The 6,000-nt window shown below is 40.4% G+C and overlaps 1 protein-coding gene across 2 annotated transcripts in view; it reads left to right on the top strand.

Moving 5' to 3' along the window:
* Positions 1-6,000, top strand: part of LOC111227009 (cyclin-dependent kinase 14) — a 246,640-nt gene that overhangs the window by 142,099 nt on the left and 98,541 nt on the right. The gene's annotated exons all lie outside the window — the stretch shown is intronic.

Genomic DNA, 6,000 nt, shown 5'->3' with positions numbered 1-6,000 from the left:
GAAATGAGCAGTGTGATGAGTTGGCAATGGTAGGAGAGAATATGTTATGGCTATACACTATGGCTATACAGCTAATGATACTACATCTACAAATTAAGTTTGATGATTAAATATTGCTATATTTCGACATCAACCCAGTAATGAGCAGTGTTAATACTGGCCTACTGTGAGTTGCGCTGTAGCTAAAGACCCTCGGCTGGAACCCAGGTGGCTGTGGGATCTAGGTGGATTCTCCTGGAGGCCGTGTCCCGTTATCACGATGACGGATTCTGCCGGTGTCTCAGCGGTTCAGCTCTGGTGGAGTTTGCCAGGAGACTTTCTGTCTCGGGCACTCTTGATTTCTGTTCGGCTTCTCTGCAGGCGGTCGTGCAGAGGTGTTATCTGCCGGCATCTCTTGTGGGTTGATCTGAAATAAACTCTAATGCTCTTCACTTTGGTTGGATAACTTTAGAGGAGACTGGCGTTGACCAGATAACTCTAAAGTTGTCAAAATCTTCAAAAAGGAAAACTTGATGATTTGAAAGTTACAAAATTACTCTGAGGCACTTCTCAACAGAAGTGCCTCAGAGTAATTTTGTAACCAAAACAACTTTTGGTTCAGTTGGTCTTGACTTGGCTTATAAAAATAAAAGATCGCACATGTAGACAAAAATGTTACTTGGAGCTTGTGGCAAAAAAATTAAAAGATGCGGAAAGTGCAAAAATGACTAAGAGCCATGAGTCTGTGGCTAGCAGCTTAGAGCTAAGAGTTTACATGGCTACAGAGCCGGGCTTTGAGCCGAGACTCTGAGCTTTGAGCAAAGATCTCAGCTTCTAGTTTCTGCATCGTTTTCTAGCTTCAGCTTTTCAGCCTCTAGCTTTTAGCTTCGTTTGTCGCATCTTCTTCCTTCTTAGCATCTCGCCGAGTTTCTAACTTTTTCGCGTTTCTAACATTTCTGACTTCTAACCTTTCTGGCTTTTCTGACTTTGTGTGAATTGTTCACGACTGTTTTATCCCCTGGGGGCTGGCGCATGTTTCAGGGGCGTCACCCATCTTCTCCTGTGTTTCCACTTGGAGAAGAGAGTAATTTTCCACTGAACTTTGGAATAATTTAATTCTAGAGTTTACTTATAAACTCGCACATCCGTCTTCCACCATGACCACAAAACATTAAGTGAAATAACATATAAAACTACTTGCACTAATAATGGCAGAGAGGAGTAATAGGAGTGTTGATTTCATATTACATCCTTCAAACCTGGAATTAATCATGATACAAGTGGTTAATTGATCAAACAACAATATAAATATTTCCCAAAGCTAATAGTCTATAAATGTGGATTACACATCAGTTCTTTGACTGTAATAATAATATAATGCTGAGAGTATGGTCACATGAAGGACATTGTCTTAAAATCTACATGTTACATTTCAAACATTCTATGGGATAGAGGTTTGGGATTAAACTATTGCATAGGAACATCTCATGAGTTACAGAACAGCTAGATATTTAATTTTACCTTCTGCCTTTAGATCTGTGTCTGTGAAGAGTGTTCTGCTGGTCACTACCCAGGATTGGAATGTGGTTGTAGTTTATGACTCATATCTAGAGAGACAGAGGAAGGGAGGTTGTGTGTGTGTGTTGTGTGTGTGTGTGTTTGTGTGTGTGTGTGTTGTGTGTGTGTGTGTGTTGTGTGTGTGTGTGTGCGTGTGTGGTCGCGTGTGTGTGTGTGTGTGTGTGTGTGCGTGTATTCAAGCATGGCACAGAGAGGCCAGGATTCACACTTTAGTGTTAATCAGACCTTTTGTTGTTACTTGTCCTATATAAGAAAAAATCAAATATCATTAGACAGAGTCTTATTGTTACAAACTGGAGATTTTGCCTATATTCTCCAGTTGCCTGGTGTCCATTGGTTGATCCTCTGGAGCTGACCCTTTGACCTTTGGTCTGGTTCTGTGTCGTTCGAACATGCTAAAACATGGTCTGTTTGTGGAAGAGGGGTCCTTTTTCTCTGTTTCCTATCAATTTGATAGTTTGATGGTGGAAAGAGTCGCAAAGTGTCAATTGTGGGTCCATACGTCTGCATGTCCTCACAATGAACTTCCTTAATGGCTTTTGACTGATGCCAGGCCAGGTATGTATGCTACATTTAACACTGCTTTAGCCCCAAACTGTCAAAGGTTAAAGATGTTACGTTGTTAGGATAGATGGGGCCGGCTGACTGGCAGTGAGGAGCGTGATTAAATATTATCACTAAGAGCACTAATATCATATCATGGTAGTTTAATCACAGTTTAATGTTCTTAAAGGTAAAATGTTTTTTTTTTTTTTTTGGCCACTAGGGGACAGTGTAACAATCTGTAACATATCACCTCACACTCTAAAGTTATTACACTAACATGTTAGAAAGCAGTTTTCTGTATACACATCCAGCAAACATGAAGCAACATGATTATTCATTTCCTACCTCTGATCAATTCAAGTTCACTCTCCATTTATGTCCAGGTCGGTCTACACCAACTCCCATCAGGATTATTATATTATTATTATTATTTAGCTGCTAAATACTCTTTGCTCTATTATCTTGAATCATTGAAACACCAGTTTCCACAGATAAGCTTTGTTCTGCAAATCAGAAACACTTAGCATCTGCTTTTCATGCTTTCAGCTCATGTTCAGCAGACTGCTGGTGCTCCTGTACATTCTTATTTATGAAGTCTCAGTCTGGTCTCTTTCTATTTCAGGCAGTACCTCACCATGTGTATGGCCATATGGCATTAGACACAACCCAGGACAGAACTGAGGAGGCTGTGGTGTCCATTGCCTATTTTATAACCTTGTTCATGCAGTTCGTCTTAACTGGAAATCACAGGTGTATGTTGTATGCTGTATACATAAGATCAAATATTACACTAAAACTTCAAAATAATTTGATTATTGTAAGATACAGTTTTGAATTGATATTGCACAGAAGGGTACTGTATATTTATAATAGAATAGGCACAGTAAACCTATGGTGCTGTCAATGGGACTCAACATCCAGTAAAGGATCAGTATTACAAACAGCTACAATCCATCATAAACTGGCATAAAAAGGACAGTTTTCCAAAAATAAGTAATGTTTTCAATATTGCTGGGATCAACACAGCTGTCCTCTGCTCCACAGCTCAGACTGGAACTAGAAACATATCATTTGGTGAGGGATGAAAATGTATGTTTTTCCATCTGGGTCAAAGTTTAGTGATTTTAACTTTTCATGCCCTCCTGCTGTCAGCAGTCCAATTCAAATTGATTGACCACCCTTCACACCAAATGAAAAGGAGGCAGTGGCCCCGCCCACCTCTGTGTCTGGTGTCTGTCACACCTACACTTATTTCTGCACTCACCTCTATGTCTTCTTCTACAATATCACACACATTTCAGCAGCAGGCAGTTATTGATACAATCTATCATAAGCCAGTATTTATAAACTGAAACAGTAACAGACAGTCTAATTTATTTTTGAGTCTGACTGGTCGATGCAGCGGCTTGTCAGCTAAGAAATCTGACGTGTGCTGTGTTGAACTCATTTCTTGATCTCTGTTCAATAGTCTGAGTGGAAAAAATGACAGGTGTGTTCTTGATTCATAGCTCATTATTGATTTTGGTACATGTGCCTTTGTGCAGGAGACAACATTTCATTAAGCTATTTGTAAATAACGTGGGGTTCATGTCTGTTCTCAGCTAGACCAGAGTGAAGTCACAGCCCTGTCTCAGTGATGAATAGATTTGTCCACACCTGTCTGCACAGTTTAGTCTGCCATAGTCCAAAGACAGAATTTAGAAATAATTGGAGGATAGTTATTAAAGCAATATTGTTATGTTAGGCAAAGACATGCCATTTTATTTTGAACAGAGTTATGTTAAGGAGGACCTTTTAATGGCAATTTTTAGTGTTCATAATTTCATTCTTGGTGTCTACATACTTTAGTGTCCTGAAATTACATTATTTTTCTTTTTCTGTACATTTTATACTGTATCCTATTCACTCTGTCTGAAATGCTCTGTTAGAGCTCAGCTGACCAATCAGAGCATCATGTTCTGCATGTCTTGTGTAAACAAATGGTTGTGGGGTCTTCGGTTCTGCTTTATCGATTTGCACAAGAGTCCGATCCTGACCCGGAAGATAACAGACCCGATCCACGTTCAGAAACTGGACTGGAGCAGGAAAACAAGCATTCTCACTGTCAGGCAGCCAGAGTGAGGGTAGAGGCAGAAATTTGGAGAGTGATGCAAATCAAGACGATGGACAGTCTGCAAAGAATTCTGATGACAATATACATAGCTTGGAATACCTTTTATGAAAAAAACATTTGATTTTGTATGTGTTGACAATTCAGGACAAAAGATAAATAATGGAGGACCAGACATACAGTTGACAAGTAGGGAGTCTCCACAGCTTCACCTCCTGCTGGGTTACGATGCCGGTAAATCTGAATTAACTCAACTTTAGTGGACATACACTGTAGTTACTGAGACACAAACTATGTGGGTAAATTGTAGATGATTTATCTGAGCTAACGAGGTATAGCATGTTAACGTTTAAGCATGTATATCTGTGCTATGCTGCTTCTTACTAACGTGATCAGGTTGTGGTAACACGGTTAAACATCACAAATCCACAATGATAATTCAGACTGACAGGCTGTGAGGCTGAGTCCCCCCATTTAGCTACATTACGTGTGAACTACAGAAGCAGTCCTCCTTGAAGTGCCGGGCTCATACTATAATTTTTGGAGCAGTGGAGAACCGTGGAAAAAATTAACATCTCTCCAGGCAATTGAGAACAGTGTCTTTTCGCCATGGCTACAAAACTAAACAAAGCTCTTCATTAAAAATTATGTGCTGTGCCTTTTGTGGGGGGCGTGCCAAGCTCTCAGGGGGTGTCCATCTTGCAGGTGGGCAGAACCAAGAAACATATTGACGTCATTAGGACTAGGAAGTTCTGTCTGGACCGCCAACAAGACATTTCATGCAAAGGAGAAAGTTGTGTTTTGCACTGACACCTGACCACCTATAGTGTACTGGGAGTGTGAACAGCCAGCGGCAGCGAAACCTGATAAAAGGAGCACAAAAAGCCATCCTTATTCAGCTGTCAAAATGCTTTTACTTTGTTCAACAGAACAAATAAAATAAATATGCCATAGAACATGGCTTGCTTGAAAATTGTGAGTAGTTGTGAGTTGAATGGTGCGGCTGTGCCAGCGTGGAGAGTTTTGATGCTTTGCCATTAAACAGGAAGTTATTAGAAGTATAGTATACCTTGCCCAATCTGCCCCAAACTTCACATTATTGATGACAGTCCAAAGAGTGCAAGGGCCCATTCAACGCTGCTTGCAGCTTTAATTATTATTATTCTGTTGGAATACTTGACTTTTGAGAGCCTTAACATACACACAAATTCACGAAAATTGGTACAGACCTAAAGGCTGTGAAAAATCGCAAAGTTCAATAGTGCTCGGGCATGACCAGTGGGCTCCATAGTGCCCCCCAAACTAAGGGCCACGTCGAGGTTCTCGGATGTTCATGAAATTTGGTGAGATGATTGGACATATCAATAATCTATATTTTTGGAACTTTTTCCACCAAGCAGGAATTTGGCCATTTTGGATTTGCTGTGGTGTTTTTCATTTTACAAACAGTTTTGAGGACCTTTAGGATGTGCAAAAACTCACAAAACTTTGTACACAAGTTTGTACTCATGAACAGTTCTTTTGATAATGGAATTGGGCACGGTTGTGGCATGTCTGCTATATAGCGCCCCCTAATGAATTTCAGGATTTGTGAGGGGCTAGCGGTGCTCGTACACTCACAAAATTTGGCAGATGCAATGGACATGGCCTAACTCGTTTATGGATGTGGCAACATCGTTCAAGGCTGCCCCCTAGAAATTTCAACAAAGTAGCCCCCACAGTATGTTTCAACTAGATGTATGAAAATTTGTGGGCTGGTGTATCTTGTTGAGATGTACAAAAAAGCC

This window comes from Seriola dumerili, unplaced genomic scaffold (genome assembly GCF_002260705.1).
Source record: "Seriola dumerili isolate Sdu_G_001 unplaced genomic scaffold, Sdu_1.0 BDQW01000017.1, whole genome shotgun sequence".
NCBI classification, from domain to species: Eukaryota; Metazoa; Chordata; class Actinopteri; order Carangiformes; family Carangidae; genus Seriola; species Seriola dumerili.
This window is presented reverse-complemented; position numbering and strand designations above follow the sequence as displayed.